This window comes from Coregonus lavaretus (assembly GCF_964263955.1).
Source record: "Coregonus lavaretus genome assembly, chromosome: 28".
NCBI classification, from domain to species: Eukaryota; Metazoa; Chordata; class Actinopteri; order Salmoniformes; family Salmonidae; genus Coregonus; species Coregonus lavaretus.
In genome coordinates, this window is record NC_140015.1 from 40,756,123 (window position 1) to 40,781,044 (window position 24,922).

At 45.2% G+C, this 24,922-nt stretch overlaps 1 pseudogene across 1 annotated transcript in view; it reads right to left on the reverse strand.

The window, feature by feature from the left end:
* Positions 1–15,117, reverse strand: part of LOC311103283 (multidrug resistance-associated protein 1-like) — a 59,284-nt pseudogene extending 44,167 nt beyond the window's left edge. The window contains exon 1 of the transcript in view: positions 15,076–15,117. The product of the transcript in view is annotated as a multidrug resistance-associated protein 1-like (transcript). The remainder of the gene's footprint in view (positions 1–15,075) is intronic.
* Between the last annotated feature and the right edge of the window lie 9,805 nt (positions 15,118–24,922).

Sequence of the window (24,922 nt, forward strand, 5' to 3'; positions counted from 1 at the left end):
AGTGCACTACTTTAGACCAGATCCCTATGTGCCCTTGTTGAAAGTAGTGCACTATTTAGGGAATAGGGTTCCATTTGGGACACAGACAGTGTTTTTTCTGGTGGTCTGCCAGGCCAAGAGGTGAGCGTTACTGGGGGATAATGTTAAACTCATAAAGGTACTGGATCATGAAAATAATCATTGACAACCTGATGAAAATACATTTTATGTAACTGTATGAAATAGATAATGGACGGGCAATTACCGGGCCATGCGGCCAGAGGCCCCCCTCTTTTGTAGCCCGCAGCTCAATTCCTTAATGCTGAGAGTTAGAATAGCCAAATATTGCAAGGTGCAATTTCCAAATGTGGTTGTGCATCAGTTTTTCTCTTGTTAAGTCAGTCACTCAATGGCCCACGTCAGCAAAAAAATGTTTGGGGTGTTAGTTGTTCTAGCCTGCTATCTAAACTTGTAGTAATCATGGTCAAATTACTGACCAGGGGGCCCCAATTGATTCTGTTAGTCACTCTCACTCAGATAGTGTATCATATTGAAAACTCCGCTCCACCCTATGGCAAAATGAGTAGAATTGCATGAAATTAGTTATAAAATTGCATTAGTTATAAAACTCATCTATCTGCCCCATGGCAAAATTTGTAGAATTGCAGGAAATATACTCTAAAACAAAACAAATGTATCAAGAGGGGGGCCACTAAAATGTTTTGCTCACAAGGTAGGGGGGGGGCCCCAAACAAGGTAGTGGGGCCCCCAAATAAAACGTCCCTTAGGCTCTGACTGTATGTGTGGGTACGCAGACCCGCGAGCCACTGCGGCCCCTCATGCTCTTTGATAGAGACTGCCGCAGCACGGATACGAAGGTGGGGCGGCGGAGCCTGTTTGTATGTCAACAACAGATGGTTGCCAAGGTTTTTTAACTGTTAGCTGCAGACAGGAAGTAACTACCTTCCCCGTGAAACAAATGGGATCATTCTTGTTTCTTACGTCCCTCCATCGGCGAATGCAAAGTGTTCCATGTATAGTATACAGGCAATCATTGGGGACCTGCAGAGGGCATCTCCAGGCGATCATTGGGGACCTGCAGAGGGCATCTCCAGGCGATCATTGGGGACCTGCAGAGGGCATCTCCAGGCGATCATTGGGGACCTGCAGAGGGCATCGCCAGGCGATCATTGGGGACCTGCAGAGGGCATCTCCAGGCGATCATTGGGGACCTGCAGAGGGCGTCTCCAGGCGATCATTGGGGACCTGCAGAGGGCGTCTCCAGGCGATCATTGGGGACCTGCAGAGGGCGTCTCCAGGCGATCATTGGGGACCTGCAGAGGGCATCTCCAGGCGATCATTGGAGACCTGCAGAGGGCATCTCCAGGCGATCATTGGGGACCTGCAGAGGGCATCTCCAGGCGATAATTGGGGACCTGCAGAGGGCGTCTCCAGGAGATCATTGGGGACCTGCAGAGGGTGTCTCCAGGCGATCATTGGGGACCTGCAGAGGGCATCTCCAGGCGATCATTGGGGACCTGCAGAGGGCATCTCCAGGCGATCATTGGGGACCTGCAGAGGGCATCTCCAGGCGATCATTGGGGACCTGCAGAGGGCATCTCCAGGCGATCATTGGGGACCTGCAGAGGGCATCTCCAGGCGATCATTGGGGACCTGCAGAGGGCATCTCCAGGCGATCATTGGGGTGCTGCATAGGACATCTCCAGGCGATCATTGGGGACCTGCAGAGGGCATCTCCAGGCGATCATTGGGGACCTGCAGAGGGCATCTCCAGGCGATCATTGGGGACCTGCAGAGGGCATCTCCAGGCGATCATTGGGGACCTGCAGAGGGCATCTCCAGGCGATCATTGGGGACCTGTAGAGGGCATCTCCAGGCGATCATTGGGGACCTGCAGAGGGCATCTCCAGGCGATCATTGGGGACCTGCAGAGGGCATCTCCAGGGGATCATTGGGGACCTGCAGAGGGCATCTCCAGGGGATTTTAACCACCACTCTCTATCATCTGTTCTCCACAACTCCAGGCAATATGTTAAATGCCATTTCACTCGCAATGATACGACTATTGATTTGTTGTATGCTAACGTAAAGGATGCATACTTATCCAGGGACCTTCCCCCTTTGGTGCAGGCTGACCACAATATGATTCACCTCCTACCGAAGTACAGACCACTGCTGGGTGATTTGAAAAGTCCTAGTTCAATCGATCAAAAATATAATAATACTTTTAGCAAACATTTTTATCTTTAATTTAGAATCTGTAGAAACTACGAGAATAGAAAGGTTCAGAACTTTTTGTGAAACATCACAGCACAGTTGAAAAATATATGGCAAATAGAAATCCTAACTGGATGGTGTTCAGAGATAAATGGGAGGGGTTGAGTGGAGCTTAAAAAATAAAAGATAAAAGATAACTAATGTCAAATATACTGTTTCCGTCAAATGTATATACAGTGCATTCGGAAAGTATTCAGACCCCTTGACTTTTTACACATTTTGTTACGTTACAGCCTTATTATAACATTTATTAAATTGTTTTTTCCCCTCAGAGGGAACACTTATACCCCATAATGACAAAGCAAAAACATTTTTGCAAATGTATTACAAGTAAAAAACTGTATTCAGTACTTTGTTGAAGCACCTTTGGCAGCGATTACAGCCTCAAGTCTTCTTGGGTATGACACTACAAGCTTGGCACACCTGTATTTGGGGAATTTATCCCATTCTTCTCTGCAGATCCTCTCAAGCTCTGTCAGGTTGGATGGTGCGCGTCACTGCACAGCTATTTTCAGGTCTCTCCAGAGATGTTTGATCGGGTTCAAATCAGGGCTCTGGCTAGGCCACTCAAGGACATTCAGAGACTTGTCCCGAAGCCAGTCCTGTGTTGTCTTGGCTGTGTGCTTAGGGTCGTTGTCCTGTTGGAAGGTGAACCTTGAGCGCACTGGAGCAGTTTTTCATCAAGGATCTCTCTGTACTTTGCTCCGTTCATCTTTCCCTCGATCCTGACTAGTCTCCCGGCCACTCTACCATAAAGGCTTGATTGGTGGAGTGCTGCAGAGATGGTTGTCCTTCTGGAAGGTTCTCCCATCTCCACAGAGGAACTATGGAGCTTTATCAGAGTGACCATCTGGTTCTTGGTCACCTCCCAAGGCCCTTCTCCCCCGATTACTCAATTTGGCCGAGCGGCCAGATCTAGGAAGAGTCTTGGTGGTTCCAAACGTATTCCATTTAAGAAAGATGTAGGCCACTGTGCTCTTGGGGACCTTCAATGCTGCAGACATTTTTTGGTACCCTTCCCCAGATTTGTGCCTCAACACAATCCTGTCTCGGAGCGCTACGGACAATTCCTTCGACCTCATGGCTTGGTTTTTGCTCTGACATGCACTGTCAACTGTGGGACCTTATATAGACAGGTGTGTGCCTTTACAAATCATGTCCAATCAATTGAATATACCACAGGTGGACTCCAATAAAGTTGAAGAAACATCTCAAGAATGATCAATAGAAACAGGATGCACCTGAGCTCAATTTCGAGTCTCATAGCAAAGGGTCTGAATACTTATGTAAATAAGGTGTTGCTGTTATTTATTGTTAATACATTTGCAATTTAGAAGAAAAAAAATTGGTTGAATTGCTTCAAAGAAACCACTACTAACGGACACCAATAAGAAGAAGAGACTTGCTTGGGCCAAGAAACATGAGCAATGGACATTAGACCAGTGGAAATCTGTCCTTTGGTCTGATGAGTCCAAATTTGAGATTTTTGGTTCCACCCTCTGTGTCTTTGTGAGACGCAGAGTAGGTGAACGGATGATCTCCGCATGTGTGGTTCCCACCGTGAAGCATGGAGGAGGAGGTGTGATGGTGTGGGGATGCTTTGCTGGTGAAACTGTCAGTGATTTATTTAGAATTCAAGGCACACTTAACCAGCATGGCTACCACAACATTCTGCAGTGATATGCCATCCCATCTGTTTTGCGCTTAGTGGGACTATAATTTGCTTTTCAACAGGACAATGACCCAACACACATCTAGGCTGTGTAAGGGCTTTTTGACCAAGAAGGAGAGTGATGGAGTGCTGCATCAGATGACCTGGCCTCTACAATCACCCGACCTCAACCCAATTGAGATGGTTTGGGATGAGTTGAACTGCAGAGTGAAGGAAAAGCAGCCAACAAGTGCTCAGCATATGTGGGTACTCCTTCAAGACTGTTGGAAAAGCATTCCAGGTGAAGCTGGTTGAGAGAATGCCAAGCGTGTGCAAAGCTGTCATCAAGGCAAAGGGTGGCTACTTTGAAGAATCTCAAATATAAAATATATTTTGATTTGTTTAACACTTTTTTGGTTACTACATGATTCCATATGTGTTATTTAATAGTTTTGATGTCTTCACTATTATTCTACATTGTAGAAAATAGTAAAATAGTAAAAAATGCAAATTAATTACTTAAAAATCATACAATGTGATTTTCTGGATTTTTGTTTTAGATTCCGTCTCTCACAGATGAAGTGCAACTATGATAAAAATTACAGACCTCTACATGCTTTGTAAGTAGGAAAACCTGCAAAATCGGCAGTGTATCAAATACTTGTTCTCCCCACTGTATATATATATATATATACATACATACATACATACATACATACATACATACAGTGCCATCGGAAAGTATTCAGACCCCTTGACTTTTTCCACATTTTGTTACGTTACAGCCTTATTCCAAAATGGATTAGGTAAAACAATTTCCTCAGCAATCTACGCACAATACAACATAATGACAAAGCAAAAACAGAAAAAACAAACAAACAAACAAAAAAAATACACAAACATGGTCACAGGATCGCTGTGAAACTCTGAGGGGATGCTTTGAGTGTACTGAGTGGAATACATTAATTGATGCCTCTGGTGGTGACATTAACCTTCTAACAGCGTTGCTTACCAAATCAACTTTTGTGTGGATAATGTGGTTCCACAGTGAGCTGTGAAGTGCTTCCCCATATAACAAACCATGGATTACAAGAGACATGAATGACACAAATGAAAAAAACAAGCATTCCTGAGGGGTGACATAGTCAGTGTGAAAGGGATACAGAAGGAATTAAAAACAATTGATCCGGGCTGGGAAGAGGGACTACAAGAGCAAGGCTGAGCAACAGTTTGCTGGCAAAAACATCAGGGAGGTGTGGAAGGGGATGCAGCTCTGGTTTTTAAAAAGGCTCAGCAACGGCTGTTCTTTTTAAGGTAGCTCAGATCCTTCGATGTCTGCTCAAAAATGCGCCAAATGTTTTTTAATATAGTGTTGTGGCTAGTGTCCTGTTTTACAGTGTAATCTGCTTGGGGGGTAACATCACTAGCGAAGATGCTAACAGGCTAAACAAAATCATCAAGAAGGCCATCGGCACCAACCAAGACAAACTAGAGCCCATGCTGGATAAGCGGTTCCTCAAAAAGCGTAGAAATACAGAGGCCAACACTAGCCACTCCCTCCACAGTACCTGTATAGAGGCCAACACTAGCCACTCCCGCCACAGTACCTGTATAGAGGCCAACACTAGCCACTCCCTCCACAGTACCTGTATAGAGGCCAACACTAGCCACTCCCTCCACAGTACCTGTATAGAGGCCAACACTAGCCACTCCCTCCACAGTACCTGTATAGAGGCCAACACTAGCCACTCCCTCCACAGTACCTGCATAGAGGCCAACACTAGCCACTCCCTCCACAGTACCTGCATAGAGGCCAACACTAGCCACTCCCTCCACAGTACCTGTATAGAGGCCAACACTAGCCACTCCCTCCACAGTACCTGTATAGAGGCCAACACTAGCCACTCCCTCCACAGTACCTGCATAGAGGCCAACACTAGCCACTCCCTCCACAGTACCTGCCTGGAGCATCGCAGACAGATTTATTTTACCCAGGTCCAAAACAGAACGTTTCCGCAGATCCTTCTTACCATATGTAAATGAGAACTTGTTCTCAACTGGCTTACCTGGTTAAATAAAGGTGAAATAAATAAATAAATAAAAATATGCTATAAGGCTTTTTAGCACAAACACTCCATTGATGATGGGCTGCTTTTAATGTCTGTGTGTCCTTGTTGTGTTTTATGGTTTATTTACTGGTAATGGATGTATTGGCTGGTGCAATCAAATGTCCCCTCTGGGGGATTAATAAAGTACTATCTTATCTTATCTTATGATGAGTTCAGATTTTTTGGTAGAGAGAGAGAGAGATAGATAGATAGCTATATATAGAGAGAGATAAATATATATATATATATATATATATATATATATATATATATATATATATATATAGAGAGAGAGAGAGAGAGAGAGAGAGAGAGAGAGAGAGAGAGAGAGAGAGAGAGAGAGAGAGAGAGAGAGAGAGAGAGAGAGAGAGAGAGAGAGAGAGAAAGCTTTTACTATCTCATCCTGGAATATACAAGGTCTGAGGTCATCTGCCTTTGGCCTGAAGAGCAGGAACCCAGACTTCATCAAAGAAATTGGAAATACAGACATTGTCATCCTACAAGAAACATTGTATAGAGGAGACGGACCCACTGGTTGCCCTCTAGGTTAGAACACCTACTTATTCATGGGTTTTTCTTTATTTTTACTATTTTCTACATTGTAGAATAATAGTGAAGACATCAAAACTATGAAATAACACATATGGAATCATGTAGTAACCAAAGAAGTGTTAAACAAATCAAAATATATTTTATATTTGGGACTCTTCAAGAAGCCACCCTTTGCCTTGATGACAGCTTTGCACACTCTTGGCATTCTCTCAACCAGCTTCACCTGGAATGCTTTTCCAACAGTCTTGAAGGAGTTCCCATATATGCTGAGCACTTGTTGGCTGTTTTTCCTTCACTCTGCAGTCCAATTCATCCCAAACCATCTCAATTTGGTTGAGGTCTGAGGATTGTGGAGGCCAGGTCATCTGATGCAGCACATTCACTCTCCTTCTTGGTAAAATAGCCCTTACACAGCCTAGAGGTGTGTTGGGTCATTGTCCTGTTGAAAAACAAATTATAGTCCCACTAAGCCCAAACCAGATGGGATGGCGTATCGCTGCAGAATGCTGTGGTAGCCATGCTGGTTAAGTGTGCCTTGAATTCTAAATAAATCACAGACAGTGTCACCAGCAAAGCACCCCCACACCATAACATCTCCTCCTCCATGCTTTACGGTGGGAAATACACATGCAGAGATCATCCGTTCACTCACACCGCATCTCACAGACACAGCGGTTGGAACCAAAACTCTCCAATTTGGACTCCAGACCAAAGGACACATTTCCACCGGTCTAATGTCCACTGCTCGTGTTTCTTGGCCCAAGCAAGTCTCTTCTTCTTATTGGTGTCCTTTACTAGTGGTTTCTTTGCAGCAATTCGACCATGAAGGCCTGATTCACACATTCTCCTCTGAACAGTTGATGTTGAGATGTGTCTGTTACTTGAACTCTGTGAAGCATTTATTTGGGCTGCAATTTCTGAGGCTGGTAACTCTAATGAACTTATCCTCTGCAGCAGAGGTAACTCTGGGTCTTCCATTCCTGTGGCGGTCCTCATGAGAGCCAGTTTCATCATAGCGTTTGATGGTTTTTGCGACTGCTCTTGAAGAAACGTTCACATTTCTTGACTGACCTTCATGTCTTCAAGGAATGATGGACCGTCGTTTCTCTTTGCTTATTTGAGCTGTTCTTGCCATAATATGGACTTGGTCTTTTACCAAATAGGGCTATTTTATGTAGGCTTCGAGGAGATTCCTATGGTAGGTACACCTACAGATCATCCCTTGGCAGTAGTACTGTCCACATCACCAACTAACTTACCAATTACAGCTTCCCAGCTAACATGGTCCAAGCACACCAAGACAGTCGTGAAGAGAGCACAACAAAACCTATTCCACCCTAAGGAGACTGAAAAGATTTGGCATGGGTCCTTAGATCCTCAAAAGGTTCTACAGCTCCACCATCGAGAGCATCCTGACTGGTTGCACAACTGCTCGGCCTGCGACCGCAAGGCACTACAGAGGGTACTGCGTACGGCCCAGTACATCACTGGGGCCAAGCTTCCTGCCATCCAGGACCTCTGTACCAGGCGGTGTCAGAGGAAGGCCCTAAAAATTGTCAAAGACTCCAGCCACCCTAGTCATAGACTGTTCTCTTTGCTAACGCACGGCAAGAGGTACTGGAGCGCCAAGTCTAGGTCCAAGAGGCTTCTAAACAGCTTCTACCCCCAAGCCATAAGACTCCTGAACATCTAATCAAATGGCTACCCAGACTATTTTCATTGTCCGTCCCCCCCCCCCCCCCCCCCTCTTTTACGCTACTCTCTGTTTATTATCTATGCATAGTCACTTTAATAACTCTACCTACATGTACATATTACCTCAATTACCTCAACTAAGCAGTGCCCCCACACATTAACTCTCTACCGGTACCCCCTGTATATAGCCTCGCTATTGTTATTTTTACTGCTGCTCTTTAAGTATTTGTTACTTTTATTAAATTTTTTGTGGGTATTTTTTTGTATTCTTTCTTAAAACTGCATTGTTGGTTAAGGGCTTGTAAGTAACCATTTCACTGTAAGGTGAAGACCTGTTGTATTTGGCGCATGTGACAAACAACATTTGATTTGATTTGTAGATTACTTTATCACTGACCTCAACCCAGAGTCTCTCAGAGCGTTCATAGTCAGCCCACTGACACCCTTATCAGATCACAGCAAAATAACAGTCTACTTGAACAGAGCAATACTCAATCATGAGGCATCAAAGCCAAAGGAACTGCATAATTGTCACGTCCACACCCGCTCCCCCTCTCCGGCGCTTGACGTCGCCGGTCTACTAACCACCGGTCCTGGCAACCCATCCTTACGCACACCTGGCAACCTTCATTACGCACACCTGCGCCTCATTAGGCACACCTGGACTAGATCACCACCCTGATTACTTCCCCTTTATATAGCACTCCATTGTTATCACCCACCAGGCAATATTGTTTATGTTTCCATGTTTAGCCTCCCCTTCCTAATCATCCAGGCACCCATACACAAAGTTGTCCTTGGCCTCCCGTGGCGCCAACCCCACAACCTCACCATCTCCTGGTTGCGGAAAAAGATTACAGACTGGGCACCCGGATGCCGGAAGACCTGCTTTCCCTTACCTTGTGGTTCCACGTCTGTTGAGAGTCCTGTGGTTGTCCTCCAGGCCAACATCTTGGAGGTTTAGTCCTGGGATGCCTCCTGGAGAACCATTTGTACGTGAAAGCGGCGAAGTGCCAGTTCCATCAGGTCGCCGTCTCTTTCTTGGGATATCAGATCAGCCCGCCGGGATAGAAGGTAGATGCGGTCAGGTCATGGCCAGTCCCAACCATCATAAAGGGACTACAACATTTTTTGGGGTTTGCCAACTTTTACCGCTGCTTCATCAGGAACTTCAACTCCATCACCTCTCCTCTCACCTCTCCTCAAAGGTGGTCCCCGTAAGTTGACATGGAATCCTGCAGCTGATGAGGCCTTCCGCCTGCTGAAGGGGCATTTCACCTCTGCCCCGTTGCTGAAACACCCAGACCCTACGCTGCCCTTTGTGGTGGAGGAGCTGTCCTGTCACAAAATCAAGGTAATCCACAAACTGTACCCATGTGCATACTACTCTAAAAAACTGTCCCCTGCAGAGAGGAACGATGACGTCGGTGATCGGGAGCTCCTGGCGGTGAAGTTGGCATTAGAGGAGTGGAGACTGGCTGGAGGGCACCATAAACCCGTTTCTCATCCTCACCAACCATCAGAGTACATACAGACAGCGAGGTGACTGAACCTGCGCCAAGCAAGGTGGGCTCTTTTTGTTACTAGATTCAACTTCACCTTGTCATACCACCCAGGTTCAAAGAACATCAAAGCCGGTGCCCTGTCCCAACTCCACGATTCGGGAGAGGTTCCTGTCCTGAGTGGTCCCATCATACCTCCCTCCCAAATCGTTGCCCCCATGCTCTAGGACATAGACGTGGACATCCGCCAGGCTCTGGAGAGGGAACCCGCACCGGCTACCTGTCCTCCGGAGCGCACCTACGTTCCCACGGAGGTAAGGGATCAGCTTTTGACCTGGCGCAAACACATTCCTTGCCGCTGGACACCCAGATATCACCAGCACCACTCAATCCATCTCCATTAAGTACTGGTGGCCCACCTTGGCGCAGGACATCTCCCGCTACTTCAAGTCTTGCTCCATATGTGCCCAAACCAAGTCTCCCCGGAATACACCAGCAGGGAAACTCCTTCCCCTCCCCGTGCCTCAGTGGTTTTGGACCCATCTGTCGATAGATTTTGTCACTGATCTTCCCCTGTCTGATGGCTTCACCACTGTTGTGGACAGATTCTCCAAATCATGCCGTTTTATCCCTCTGTCTGGTCTCCCTACCGCTCTCCAGGTCGCTGAGGCACTGTTTCAGCAGGTCTTCTGGCACTATGGCCTTCCGGAGGATATCATCTCCGACCGTGGTCCCCAATTCACGTCGCGTGTATGGAGAGCCTTCATGGACAACCTGGGGGTCATGGTCAGCCTCACATCCGGGTACCGGCCTCAGTCCAACGGGCAGGTGGAGAGGACCAACCAGGAGCCGAGGAGGTTCCTGAGGAGTCATTGTCAGGACCGGCAGAGGGAGTGGGCCCGGTTTCTTCCTTGGGCGGAGTACGCTCAGAACTCACTTCGTCACTCCACCACTGGGTTGTCTCCCTTCCAGTGCGTCCTGGGGTACCAGCAGGCCCTGTCTCCGTGGACCCCGAGCCAGACCGAAGCCCCTGCAGTGGAAGAGTGGTTCCGGCGCGCAGGGGAGGTTTGGGACGCTTCCCACGTGAGTCTCCAATGCGCCGTCCAGCGCCAGAAGGAGCAGGCGGACCGCCACCGCAGTGAGGCACCCGTTTCCATCCTGGTGATCGTGTCTGGCTCTCCACCAGGAACCTCCTGCTCCGCCTGCCCTGCCGGAAGCTGAGTCCCCGGTTTGTGGGGCCATTCAAAGTCCTCCGGAGAGTCAATGAAGTAACTTACCAATTACAGCTTCCCAATGACTACCGGATCCCACCCTCTTTTCACGTTTCCCTCTTCAGGCCGGTGGTTCCTGGTCCCCTGGCTGATGCCGTCACCCACGACACCCCTCCGCCTCCCCTGGACATCGAAGGTAGTCCCGCCTATGCCGTCAGGTCCCTCCTGAACTCCAGACGTCGTGGAGGCCGGCTAAAGTACCTGGTGGACTGGGAGGGGTACGGTCCAGAGGAGTTATGTTGGGTTCCAGTAGACGACATTCTAGATCCCAACATCATCCGAGATTTCCACCTTCTCCGACTGGCCCACTCCTCGGGGCTGTCCTTCTGGCCGGCGTCGTCCTGCGGCTGGAGCCGCACGTCGGGAGGGGGTTGGGTACTGTCACGTCCACTCCCGCTCCCCCTCTCCAGTGCTCAACATCGCCGGTCTACTAACCACCGGTCCTGGCAACCCATCCTTACGCACACCTGGCAACCTTTATTACGCACACCTGGCAACCTTCATTACGCACACCTGGACTTCATCCCCTCCCTGATTACTTTCCCTTTATATAGCACTCTGTTGTTATCACCCACCAGGCAATATTGTTTATGTTTCCAGGTTTAGACACTTTTCTTGTTTTGTATCGGTCAATGTTCTTCGTCATTAAACTCACTAACTGCACTTGCTTCCTGATTCACCGCGTCTACGTTACAATAATATTAAGAAACGCTATAGATGGAAGGAAAGTAGTGTACCTACCAAAAACCAATTAGGCAACAACAAATTCAGTCCCTTTTAGACAACTTCCTGGACAAAACATTTCACTGTAATAGTGAAGGTGTAAACTTGTCAGCAGAAAGCCTAAGCAGTATATTTGACCTTTCAGCTTCCCTATCAAATCAAAAAATATCAAGCAGACTGTCACGATGTCCACCGAGGCTGCCCTCGTTGTTCGGGTAGGCTTCGGCGTTCGTCGTCACCGGAGTACTAGCTACTGCCGATCTCATTCTCATCACTCCAATTGTCATGTCTTGTCAATCACACACACCTGGTGCTCATTCTCCTAATTAGTATGTGTATAAGTGTTCCCTCTGTTCCCCTTGTCTTTGTGAGTGATTGTTTATTGTGAGAGCATGTTAGCTCGGTTGAGCTACTCAACATTTTATTTATACCAAGGTGGATGTTTTCCCTTGAGCTTGTTCCTTTTGACGCTTTTGGCGTTTGATATATGTGAACGCATTAAACTCTGGACTTCGGTATCTTACCTCCTGCGCCTGACTCCTTAATTTCACCTCGTCACACAGACAATTTAAGAAAATTAACAGCAATGACAAATGGTTTGATGAAGAATGCAAAAATCGAAGAAAGAAATTGAGAAACCTATCCAACCGAAAACCTGAGTCTACGTCTTCACTATGGTGAATCATTAAAACAATACAGAAATACACTACGGGAAAAATAAGGAACAGCATGTCAGAATTCAGCTCAATGTAATTGAAGAATCCATAGAATCTAACCACTTCTGGGGAAATTGGAACACACTAAACAAACAACATGAAGAGTTATCTATCCAAAACGGAGATGTATGGATAAACCACTTCTCCAATGTTTTGGGCTCTATAACAAAGAACAAACAGCAAAAACATATACATTATCAATTACAAAACTTAGAATCAGCTATTTAAAGACTACCAGAACCCACTGGATTCTCCAATTACAATGAACGAACAACAGGACAAAATACAAACCCTCCAACCCAAAACGGCCTGTGGTGTTGATGGTATCCTAAATTAAATGATAAAATACACAGACTACAAATTCCAATTGGCTATACTTAAACTCTTTAACGTCATCCTCAGCTCTGGCATCTTCCCCAACCCACAAAAGTGGAGACGAATTTGACCCCAATAACTACCGTGGGTTATGCGTCAACAGCAACCTTGGGAAAATCCTCTGCATTATCATTAACAGCAGACGTGTACATTTCCTCAGTGAAAACAATGTACTGAGCAAATGTCAAAATGGCTTTTTACCAAATTCCCGTAAGACAGACCACGTATTCACCCTGCACACCCTAACTGACAAACAAACAAACCAAAACAAAGGCAAATTCTTCTCATGCTTTGTTGATTTCAAGAAAGCTTTTGACTCAATTTGGCGTGAGGGTCTGCTATACAAATTGATGGAAAGTGGTGTTGGAGGAAAACATACAACATAAAATCAAAGTACATAAACAAGTGCAGTTCAAATTGGCAAAAAACTAATTTCTTTCCACAGGGCCGTGGGGTGAGACAGGGATGTGTACAACGTAAAACTCTAAATAATGCATGCAGAGCAGAATTAGGCAGATACATGCTAATTATCAAAATCCAGAAAAGAGCCGTCAAATTCTACAACCACCTAAAAGGAAGCGATTTTCAAACCTTCGATAACAAAGCCATTAACAAGAAGAGTCCCCTAAGCAAGCTGGTCCAGACCCACAAAGAATTCGAAAACAAATCCAATTTTGGTAAACTCCCATATCTATTGGGTGAAATACCACAGTGTGCCATCACAGCAGCAAGATTTGTGACCTGTTGCCACATGAAAAGGGCAACCAGTGAAGAACAAACACCATTGTAAATACAACCCATATTTATGTTTATTTATTTTCCCATTTGTACTTTAACTATTTGCACATCGTCACAACACCATAATATGACATTTGAAATGTGTCTATTCCTTTGAAACTTGTGAGTGTAATGTTTACTGTTAATTTTCGATTGTTTATTTCACTTTTTTTTATTATCTATTTCACTTGCTTTGGCAATGTAAATATAGATTTTTCCCATGCCAATAAAGCCCTTTGAATTGAATTGAATTGAGGCTCTCGGTGAGCATAGCCTTGCTATTGGGAAAGGCCGCCATAAGCAGACCTGGCTCTCGAGAGATGACAGGCTATGTGTCCACTGCCCACAAAATGAGGTGGAAACTGAGTTACACTTCCTAACCTCCTGCCAAATGAATGTACCACATTAGAGACAGATATTTCCCACAGATCACAAAGAATTTGAAAACAAATCAAACATTAATAAACTCCCATATCTGTTAGGCGAAATACCACAGTGTGTAGTCACAGCAACAAGACTTGTGGCCCGTTGCCATGAGAAAAGGGCAACCAGTGGAGCACAAACAACATTGTAAATACAACCTATATTTATCTGTTTATTTATTTACACTTTCATACTTCAACTACTTGCACAGTGTTACAACACTGTATATAGCCAATAAAATACAAATTGAAATGTCTATATTCTTTAAAAACTTTTGTGAGTATAATGTTTACTAATGTTTCCGTTGTTCATTTCCCTTTTGTTTATTGTCTATTCCATTTGTTTCCCATGCCAATAAAGCCCTTTGAATTGAATTGAATTGAGAGAGAGAGAGAGAGAGAGAGAGAGAGAGAGAGAGAGAGAGAGAGAGAGAGAGAGAGAGAGAGGAGAGGGAGAGGGAGAGGGAGAGGGAGAGGGAGAGAGAGAGAGAGAGGGACATCTGTTCATGGTCTGTCTGATAAACCTACTGTCCTCTCTCCACCTCTCTGTTTATGGTCTTATCGCTCTCTCTCTCTCTACCTCTATCTCTCTCTCAGTTCTCTCTCTCTTTATCTCTAAGTTATTCTCTCTCTCTATCACTCAGTTCTTCTCTCTACCTCTCTCTCTACCTCTCTCTCTCTCTCCTTCATTCTCTCTCTCTACCTCTCACTATCTCGCTCTACCTCTCTCTATCTCTCTACCTCTCCTTCATTCTCTCTCTCTCTAAGTTATTCTCTCTCTCTCTCTCTCTATCACTCAGTTCTTCTCTCTACCTCTCTCTCTACCTCTCTCTCTCTACCTCTCCTTCATTCTCTCTCTCTACCTCTCTCTCTCTATCTCTCTCTACCTCTACCTCTCTCTCTCTCTCTCTCTACCTCTCCTTCATTCCCTCTCTCTACCTCTCTCTCTCTCTCTCCCTCTCTCTGTCCTTCATTCCCTCTCTCTCTGGGACAGTAGGTCACTCACCCATAGCGGATCCAGTCCACTGAGGCTACACAGATTGTCCATCCTGTCTTCTGTTTTCCGGCTCCTTTCTTCCTCCTCTCTTCTTTTCTTCCACCTGCTCCTCCTCCTTTTCTTAAATATTGTTTCCTCTCAGTAAATCTTGATTGTCCAGGTAAGGAAGCGAAGCACTCTTCTCCTCCCTCCCTCTCTCAAGGTGTTGGTTTTATGTCCATTGAATCTCTTCTTCTCTCTCTTTCTCTCTCTTTTTCTGTGTGTCTGCTAAGAAAACTAAGTTCCCTCCTGCACTCCTCTCTCTCCCTAGGTGTGTGTGTTTGAGTTCCACTCGGTGTGTCAGGCTTTTCAGTGGATGCACACAGAATCTGCTCAGTCTCACACACTCTGTTCTGTTCAGTCTCACACACTCCACTCTGCTCCGCACAATCTCAAACACACTCCAGTGTCTCTCTGAGCTCAGTCTCACAGTGTGGGTCCTGTTTTTGAGTCCTCCCTCTCTCTTTCCCTCTCTCTCCTGCTCTCTCTCTACTGACTCTGGGTTTTCTGTCTTGCCTCTTTCACTCTCTCCACTCTATCTGTGCTTTCATTAGTTCTCCTTCTCTCTCAGTCTCTCTCTGTCTGTTTTGACTCTCCCCTCCTCTCTTTCCTCCACCTCCCTCCCTCCCTCCCTCGTTTACAGTGGTCACCTTACCACAGTTACTCCCCTGGAAGAGATGGGAACACCCTACCCTAATCCCTTTATCTCTCTCTCTCTCTCTCTCTCTCTCTCTCTCTCTCTCTCTCACCCTAATCCCATCCTTCCTTCCCTCCCTCCCTCCCCCTCTCTATCACCCTAATCCCATCCCTCTTTCCCATCCCCCCTTCTCTCTCTCTCTCTCTTCCTTTCTCTACCTCCTGAACCCCTCCTTTCCTCTCCCCGTCTCTCCCTGTCTCTCCTCCTTACACCCCAAACACAGACTGTTTTGATGGGGTGCTTCCCTCACCACCCCATCAAAACAAACACACACACGCACACACACACACACACACACACACACACACACACACATGCACACACACACACACAAACATGCACACACATGCACACACACACACTTGTGCAAAGGGCCACATCAAAATAACTTTTAATCAGAAAAATGTGATATAAATCTCTCGTGGTTTTGAATTGATTCTCTAAATTACCTCACAATGAAAGAGGATGTTTTGAAATCATGATGCAATTACCACTATGCTAACAACCAGATCTACAGAGTAATATTAAATAATGACACTGTCTATAACAATCTAATCTCTTTTTGACAGCAATTAACCACTGGTTGAAGAACAGTTCACTACTCCTTGTGTAGGTAGAAACATGCAGTAGAGGTCTGAAACAACTGTCAGTCAAATTTAGCAGACATTTTTATCCAGAGAGACTTACAGTTAATGCATTCAACTATGTGGGTGGGGTTGTTTGTGAACAGGCCAGAATAGGTGTCTGAGGGACTCACTGTACTGTCCTGTATTATCATGGAAATTATAAACTTGACCTTTAACATAAACCTGAGAATGGACTCTGCATCTACTAGCTGTCAGTGTGTGTGTGTGTGTGTGTGTGTGTGTGTGTGTGTGTGTGTGTGTGTGTGTGTTCGTACGTGCGTGCATGTGTGTATGTGTGTATGTGTGTGTGCGTGTGTGTGTTTTCCTGGTCTAGTTAGGGAGTAGTGTCTGTGTGATTAACAGAGTGTGTCGGCTCCAGCCTCGTGCCACTGTCACGTCTCCTCCCGTTGCTCCCCTCCGGCGCTCTGATTCGCCAGTCTACCGAGCCACCGGTCTGAGCGCCCCACCTCGGCAACACCGGAATGGAAACCCAACGCACCCTAATCACCTCCTGCGCACCTGCACCTCATCATCTCATCACCACCCCTATTTAACCCTGGACTGTTCTGTGTCATGTTGTGTGTGATTGTTTTGCTTCGTGTCATGTACGCTATCTTTGTTAATTCTCTTTGAGTGAACCTTGACCTTGTTAATTCCTGCGTCTGCGTCCTGCCTCTTCGTATCCTCAGTACTCGTCACAACCACACTGTAAAAAATGTGTCTTTGGATCAACCCAAAACAAAAATACTTAAAGTGGTTACAGGTGAATGAGTTAGGTTTTCTCAAGGGTAAATACTACATTTGTTGAAACCAAACATAGGATTCAATGTTAACTGTTTTATTTGATTATTACGGAACCTAATTTCCAGTTGGTGCTACCTATTTATTTCAACACTCAACGTATGCCTTTCCTGCTGTCAAATAACAAAATCGCCCTCTAGTGGCCTCATGGGTGGAATGTTAATAATTTTCATACTTTCATAATTAATAAACTTGTTTTATTTTTTTACGTGCACAAACATCCGGTGTTTCTATGTCAAATGGTTTTGTTATATTTCAGTCTTCTGTGATGTATATAAAGTGTAATATCGGGATGCAAACCCAAAATTGAATACATTTCAACTCTATATCTGACATGGTACAGCTGTTTTCTTTTTATAGCCCCTAACCATGTGTGTGAGGTGTGTACTTTTGTTTCAAAGTAGATTTGTTTAAGACTACCAAGAAACACAGTGTGACCCTGATTTAGCCCACTGCAGTAAAAGGTTAAACCTAATGAATAACAAATTCGAACTTATATTTCCTGTAAATACAACCCATTTTTTTATCTTGCTCCAAGTAGATTTTTCACTTTGGAACTACCTATCCAAATTACTTCACCTGGGTTACAAGAAATTACATCAATGCCATGTACATATTTGTTTTTTAACAAAACAATTGATGTGTAATGATTGCTCTGACACATTGTGTGTCAATTCCTGCAATTAATGTGTTAAAAACTTAAAATCATACAACACACCCCAAATGTGTTGGATTATTGAGCAATCACATTGTGGATCTATGTCAGGCGCCCTCTTGCCAAGCTATTTTTTTTTTTTTTTAACAAGTGAGACCCTGGCGAGAGCCAGCCAGCAGGATGATGCAAATCAAGACCCAAGGTAAATGTACTCAAGATTTTAGCCCTGATGTATACAAATATCAGGTGTTTCAGACAACTTTTCAAGTTCACGCACTTGCAGCTAGCTAACTAGTTAGCCAAGGTAATGTTAGCTAGCTTGCTCAGAACGACGGTTTGGCCAGCACCGATGCCCAACGTGACTAATGTTATGTGAGGCCACCACACAGCTTGGTTAATTCTCTCAATAAGTAAACATTTGTGAGGCGTCCCATTAAATATGGATTAAAATGTATTTTCATTATTTTCTAAAGGTACAGCGACGCCAACTTAGCTATGTAGCTAGTTGGCTAACTTAGTGACAAGAGGAACGGAGCTGCATTTGTCATCGTCATCTGAGGTAATTTAGCTAGCTAACTAAGCCGTTGAAATAACAGACGCAAGCGCCTAGAGCCGTAGATTTGGACAGATCTTTGAAGTACAATGTAGACTTTAATTCCTTTATTGACTGTACAGAAGTCAAAGATTTTGATCATTTCAAAAACCCAAGGATTTCTAAGTGAAGCCCTAATTACTGAATTACACTGATATCGATTTAAGAAAATGTTTTCATCTGTTTTGATCTATTTAAACACACCCTGTGTAAGTTTTGGAGCAACCCGACATATTTCAGATAGAAATGCGAGTATAGATCTATCATTCTCATTGATAGCAGTTTGGCAGATTTCATAGTGAGGTGCTAATGTTCAATGAATGCATATTATTTATACCCCTTATTTCAACCCTTGTCCAGGAACACTTCTACGATCCATCATTCCACAGGTGGATTTATAGAGCTCAAACTTAGCAACCTCTGGAGGACTCTTCAGGATGACCAAAGACAATATACACGGAAGCCCAAGCCAAGTGACACCTCTGGGCCAACGGTGACCACGGCGATGACAGCAAGTGCAGAGGATGAGGACCCAGGCGAGTGGATGACTGTCATAAAGAGAATGAAGCCATCCACAGAAAACGTCGGCTCTATCAAAATGGTCATGGAGAAAACTCACCGCAGAACATGGATCACTACACCCTCACCGCAGAACATGGATCACTACACCCTCACCGCAGAACATGGATCACAACGCCCTCACCGCAGAACATGGATCACAACGCCCTCACCGCAGAACATGGATCACAACGCCCTCACCGCAGAACATGGATCACTACACCCTCACCGCAGAACATGGATCACAACACCCTCACCGCAGAACATGGATCACAACACCCTCACCGCAGAACATGGATCACAACACCCTCACCGCAGAACATGGATCACAACACACAACACAAAATATCTAAAGTCATGGAGCTCATTGCCAAGCTCCAGGCAATGTACTAAGGTATTCTAGTTCCTAAGTTAACTTAAACGTATCATGTGAGTGTGTAGCACAGACTAACAGCGCCAGAGAAGATGGCTGCCGTTTTACAGCCCTCTAACCAATTGTACTATTATGTGTGTTTTTCCGCGTTATCTGTAATTTATTTTGTACATAATGTTTCTGCCATTGTCTCTTATAACCAAAAAGAGCTTCTGGATATCAGGACAGCGATTACTCACCTCGTATTGGACGAAGATTTTTTCTTCAACGAGGCGGCCGCGAAGGATATCATACAGACACCCGACAAGGCCCAAATCCCCGTCAATCGCGTGAGGAAGAGACGGAGATATCGTGGACGTAGATCGGGGTGCCTTGTAAGGATCCGACGGCGAGCGAGTAAACTGCCTCTTCCATCAATCCTATTAGTCAACGTTCAATCATTTGAAAATAAATTGGATGATCTAAGATTACGGTTATCCTACCAACGGGACATTAAAAACTGTAATATCTTATGTTTCACCGAGTCGTGGCTGAACGACGACATGGATAACATACAGCTAGCGGGCTATACGCTACATCGCCAGGATAGAACGGCTGACTCCGGTAAGACAAGGGGTGGCGGTCTGTGTATATTTGTAAACAACAGCTGGTGCACAAAATCAAATACTAAGGAAGTCTCGAGGTTTTGCTCGCCTGAGGTAGAGTATCTTATGATAAGCTGTAGACCACATTATTTACCAAGAGAGTTTTAATCTATATTTGTCATAGCTGTCTATTTACCACCACAAACCAATGCTGGCATTAAGATTGCACTGAATGAGTTGTACAAGGCCATAAATCAACAGGAAAACGCTCATCCAGATGCAGCGCTCCTAGTGGCCGGGGACTTTAATGCAGGGAAACTTAAATCCGTTCTACCTAATTTCTACCAGCATGTTAAATGTGCAACCAGAGGAAAAAAAACTCTAGACCACCTTTACTCCACACACAGAGACGCATACAAAGCTCTCCCTCGCCCTCCATTTGGCAAATCTGACCATAACTCTATCCTCCTGATTCCTGCTTATAAGCAAAAACTAAAGCAGGAAGCACCAGTGACTCGGTTAATAAAAAAGTGGTCAGATGACGCAGATGCTAAGCTACAGGACTGTTTTGCTAGCACAGAAAGGAAACATGTTCCGGGATTCTTCAGACAGCATCGAGGAGTACACCACATCAGTCACTGGCTTCATCAATAAGTGCATCGATGATGTCGTCCCCACAGTGACCGTACGTACATACACCAACCAGAAGCCATGGATTACAGGAAACGTCCGCACTGAGCTAAAGGGTAGAGCTGCCGCTTTCAAGGAACGGGACTCTAACCCGGACGCTTATAAGAAATCCCGCTATGCCCTCCGACGAACCATCAAACAGGCAAAGAGTCAATACAGGACTAAGATTGAATCGTACTACACTGGCTCTGACGCTTGTCGGATGTGGCAGGGCTTGAAAACTATTACAGACTACAAAGGGAAGCACAGCCGCGAGCTGCCCAGTGACACAAGCCTACCAGACGAGCTAAACCACCTCTATGCTCGCTTCGAGGCAAGCAACACTGAAGCATGCATGAGAGCACCAGCTGTTCCGGATGACTATGTGATCACGCTCTCCGTAGCCGATGTGAATAAGACTTTTAAGCAGGTCAACATTCACAAGGCCGCAGGGCCAGACGGATTACCAGGACGTGTACTCCGAGCATGTGCTGACCAACTGGCAAGTGTTCACTGACATTTTCAACATGTCCCTGACTGAGTCTGTAATACCAACATGTTTCAAGCAGACCACCATAGTCCCCGTGCCAAAGGACTCTAAGATAACCTGCCTAAATGACTACCGACCCGTAGCACTGACGTCTGTAGCCATGAAGTGCTTTGAAAGGCTGGTCATGGCTCACATCAACAGCATTATCCCAGAAACCCTAGACCCACTCCAATTTGCATACCGCCCCAACAGATCCACAGATGATGCAATCTCTATTGCACTCCACACTGCCCTTTCCCACCTGGACAAGAGGAACACCTACGTGAGAATGCTATTCATTGACTACAGCTCAGCATTCAACACCATAGTGCCCTCTAAGCTCATCACTAAGCTAAGGATCCTGGGACTAAACACCTTCCTCTGCAACTGGATCCTGGACTTCCTGACGGGCCGCCCCCAGGTGGTAAGGTTAGGTAACAACACATCTGCCACACTGATCCTCAACACGGGGGCCCCTCAGGGGTGCGTGCTCAGTCCCTACCTGTACTCTCTGTTCACCCATGACTGCATGGCCAGGCACGACTCCAACACCATCATTAAGTTTGCTGACGACACAACAGTGGTAGGCCTGATCACCGACAACGATGAGACAGCCTATAGGGAGGAGGTCAGAGACCTGGCCGTGTGGTGCCAGGACAACAACCTCTCCCTCAACGTGACCAAGACAAAGGAGATGATTGTGGACTACAGGAAAAAAAAGAGGACTGAGCACGCCCCCATTCTCATCGACGGGGCTGTAGTGGAACAGGTTGAGAGCTTCAAGTTCCTTGGTGTCCACATCACCAACGAACTATCATGGTCCAAACACACCAATACAGTCGTGAAGAGGGCACGACAAAGCCTATTCCCCCTCAGGAGACTGAAAAGATTTGTCATGGGTCCTCAGATCCTCAAAAAAATTATACAGCTGCACCATCGAGAGCATCCTGACTGGTTGCATCACCGCCTGGTATGGCAACTGCTTGGCCTCCGACCGCAAGGCACTACAGAGGGTAGTGCGTACGGCCCAGTACATCACTGGGGCAAGCTTCCTGCCATCCAGGACCTCTATAACAGGCGGTGTCAGAGGAAGGCCCTCAAAATTGTCAAAGACTCCAGCCACCCTAGTCATAGACTGTTCTCTCTGCTACCGCACGGCAAGCGGTACCGGAGTGCCAAGTCTAGGTCCAAAAGACTTCTCAACAGCTTCTACCCCCAAGCCATAAGACTCCTGAACAGCTAATCATGGCTACCCGGACTATTTGCACTGCCCCCCCCACCCCATCCTTTTTACGCTGCTGCTACTCTGTTAATGATTTATGCATAGTCACTTTAACTCTACCCACATGTACATATTACCTCAACTACCTCAACTAGCCAGTGCCCCCGCACATTGACTCTGCAACGGTACCCCCCTGTATATATAGCCTCCCTACTGTTATTTTATTTTACTTCTGCTCTTTTTTTCTCAATACTTTTTTTGTTGTTGTTTTATTTTTACTTTTTTTGTTAAAAATAAATGCACTGTTGGTTAAGGGCTGTAAGTAAGCATTTCACTGTAATGTCTGCACCTGTTGTATTCGGCGCATGTGACCAATTTTTGTCCGAAATGTAAGCAATCTATCTCTGGAGATGTCAGGAAACTAATCAGACATCTCAGAGGAATACACGCTATGGCCGACGGACAGGACTTTATTATTATTTGTTACATTTATAGTATACATTTATATTCTTATCGGAAACATCTCAATAGAGATCATTCTAAGATTTTCGAAAACAGGACAGCTTGAATTAACGGACAATGTACAAGGTCTCTTGGAGGAACCTTTTGGACCGAGAACAACAACGTCCACTAACATTGGGGAAATTACCAGCCTACACACTTCAGTTGATCCCAAAGCTACAATTGTAAATAACTGTGGAGCTTAATGAGTAGCTAAAATGTACGCCTCATCTAATTCCAACCTCAGTGATGTGCAAAGAAGCATTGCATGTACAAAAGAGACGTTGGACAAGACTTTGGACAGTTTGCAAGAGGCAACCGCATCTGTGCTCAGTAGCCATTCTACACCTCACGATGATGTCGCTGTTCAGGCTTTGACGCAGGAATATGAACGTGCAAGAAACATGTTTGTAGAGATGGGCACTCCTTATAAAATGTGTAAATACTTGTCTGAAAAACTCTATCTTGTGAAGCCCAGAGAAATATTCCTTGGGCACGGAGCTGATACAGCCAGAAAGCATGGACAAATGACACAAGTACGAGCATCTGACACGTTTCTATCATTGCAACTCATCCATTGTGATGGTGCACAGTTCGCAACTCAACCCTTGTGATGGTGCACAGTTTGCAACTCATCCATTGTGATGGTGCACAGTTTGCAACTCATCCATTGTGATGGTGCACAGTTTGCAACTCAACCATTGTGATGGTGCACAGTTTGCAACTCAACCCTTGTGATGGTGCACAGTTTGCAACTCAACCCTTGTGATGGTGCACAGTTTGCAACTCATCCATTGTGATGGTGCACAGTTTGCAACTCAACCATTGTGATGGTGCACAGTTTGCAACTCAACCATTGTGATGATGCACAGTTTGCAACTCAACCATTGTGATGGTGCACAGTTTGCAACTCATCCATTGTGATGATGCACAGTTTGCAACTCAACCATTGTGATGGTGCACAGTTTGCAACTCAACCATTGTGATGGTGCACAGTTTACAACTCAACCATTGTGATGGTGCACAGTTTGCAACTCATCCACTGTACAGTAGGTGTCCAGATACCTTTCAGATACAATTGTGCTTTGATGATCAGGAAACAACCAATCCGTTGGGTTCTAAAACCAAAATATACCAAATGGTAGCTGTATATTTCCCTTTGAGGAACTTCCCTTCGGAGTATAGCTCTTCCCTTACCAACATTTAATAATAATAATAATATGCCATTTAGTAGACGCTTTTATCCAAAGCGACTTACAGTCATGTGCGCATACGTTTTTACGTATGGGTGGTCCCGGGGATCGAACCCACTACCCTGGCGTTACAAGTGCCATGCTCTACCTATTGAGCTACAGAGGACCACATTTACTTGTGCCTGCCGTTTCATTCTATGGACAGAGACATTTATGGGTTTGGCAAAATATTGGAGCCTCTGTTAGAAGACATTAGAAGTCTTGAAAGTCATGGTATTGAGATCGAAATCAAAGGTCAAATTAAATTTGCTCTATGGAACCTTTTGCCTCTTGACAGCTGGCAACTTTGCTTGTCATTTGCTCTGTGGGTATTTAGAGTTTTTCAGCTAACACATTTTTTTAATTTCTACCAAACAAACAAACTGCTCAACATGTGTTTAATAAAGATGACCTTGAGAAACGTAATAGTGAGAATTATCAACAGCAAGTCAGGCTTAATGATTCCAGCTCAACAGGTATTAAAGGTGGACTCCTGTTTGAACACACTTCAATACTTTCATGTAACGGAGGATGTTTGTGTGGACATAATGCATGACGTATTAGAAGGTGTGGCCCCCTTTGGAAGTTAAACTAATGCTACAACATTTTATCTATGATGAAAGACTGTTCACTTTGGAACAGCTAAACGACAGAATATCAAGTTGTTATTATGGGATGGAAATGAGGAGAACAAGCGTAATTCTGAACTTGAGAACATCGGAAAATACCACAAAACAAACGGCCACTCAGATGTAGTCTCACCCTTTTATTGCCTTTC